Here is a 1,572-nt window from a genome sequence, read left to right on the forward strand (position 1 = left end):
GGGCGGACGGCCGAGTCGGGCTGCGCGACGGGCGAGCACCGAGCGAGCGCAGCGCTCGGGGAGCGCGGGGGGAGCGCGCAGGGACAGCCAGGAGCGAGGCAGGGGAGGGAGGCAGATCCCGGAGCCGGAGAAAGAGCCCGGGAGAGCGCAGAGGGAGCCGGGCCGGGCGCTTAGACAGGGGCCGACTGAGCGGCAGGCGCACGCGCTCCCGGTGTGGACAGGAGCACAGAAGGGGAGGCTGGAACTGAGGAGAAGAAAGGAAATCCGCGTGAAAACAGGAGACCTAATAAATCAGAAAGGGAGGCCCAGGGAGTCGGGGAGACAGAAACACACTCCTGGGGAGCAAACCAGGACAGGTTGGGCGGAAGGGGCAGGGAAAGTGGCTTCCCAAAATGGAACAAAGAACCGTGTGCGTGGGTTTGTTTGGGGTGAGGCGTGTGTGTGCGTGTGTGTGCGCGCGCGCGTGTGACCTTTCACTCCTGCGGAGTTGAGGGAAGAGGTCACAGCATGAAGGACTTCAGGGAAAAGCGAGGACCGACTGCAGGCGGGAGTGGAGTGGGCTGAGTGAGACTGAATGAGGTTGACTGAGAAGTCTGGAAAAATGAGGGGAGCGAGAGGGAGAGTGTGGGTGGGCAATAGTCGAAAGGCTGCGAGACTAGTCAACCCAGGAGGTGCCTCCCAATCCTAGGAAGGCCTGGCGGCTTGGCCCAGCGCGGCCGACACCCGGCGCCCGAGGTCAAAGGCTTGCGGACCAGGCGCCTGCCCCAGGTCTGCGCGCGCAGGTGGGCTTGGCCCTGCCCTGCCCGGTGCGCACTGAAGGATTGCACCGGGCAAGGCTCGGGCTCTCCCAGAGTCTAGAATTCCCTCTGCTGTACCTACACTCAACAAGTTCACCCCGGGTCACGGAGACCTCATTTTTTAAAATGACGAGGTTAAGGTTCCTGGTGAGGATGGTATTAAATTGCACGGGATGGAAGGCGGGAGGGAGATGGTGGTGGGAAAGCTCTCAAACCCACATTTACTGCAAAGAGCTTCTGAAGTTAGAGGGGCCATTCTGACCCAAGAAGTGAGCCCTGCTTCTGAACCCTGATTTTCAGATTTCTTGACTTGAGCAAGGGCGAGTATTTTGGTAGCGAGCAGGATATTTTTGCTCTGTTCTGCCTTTGAGTGGAAGGGCTATAAATATGCTTCGCCAGCAGGACCAGGTGCGAAGGCTTCTGCCAGACATATTGGACAAAGTTCTTTCAATCTCAAGGGCATCCTGTTAATGTATGTTTTTGGAAAGTGTCGGGAAATAGTCTTAGCCCGTAGGCTCGGGTTTTCCCACCAATATTAACTCCTGCAAGGGCGCAAAACGCAGCAGGGCCCGCCATTAAAAAGCTCTCCCGGTTGGTCCCTAATAGAGAATTAAGTTCTCTCTAAAAGTTGTATTGCTTTTTCTAAATCAATGTACCGGTTTACGCGATTTTAGGAAAATATAATGGCTTGTTAGGAGAGCATTGTGATATATATACATTACTAAAAAAAAAAAAAAAGCTGGGGTCTAAAAATAAGCGGGATCACCACCTAGGT

Source organism: Trichechus manatus, unplaced genomic scaffold (genome assembly GCF_000243295.1).
Source record: "Trichechus manatus latirostris isolate Lorelei unplaced genomic scaffold, TriManLat1.0 scaffold00071, whole genome shotgun sequence".
Taxonomy (NCBI): Eukaryota; Metazoa; Chordata; class Mammalia; order Sirenia; family Trichechidae; genus Trichechus; species Trichechus manatus.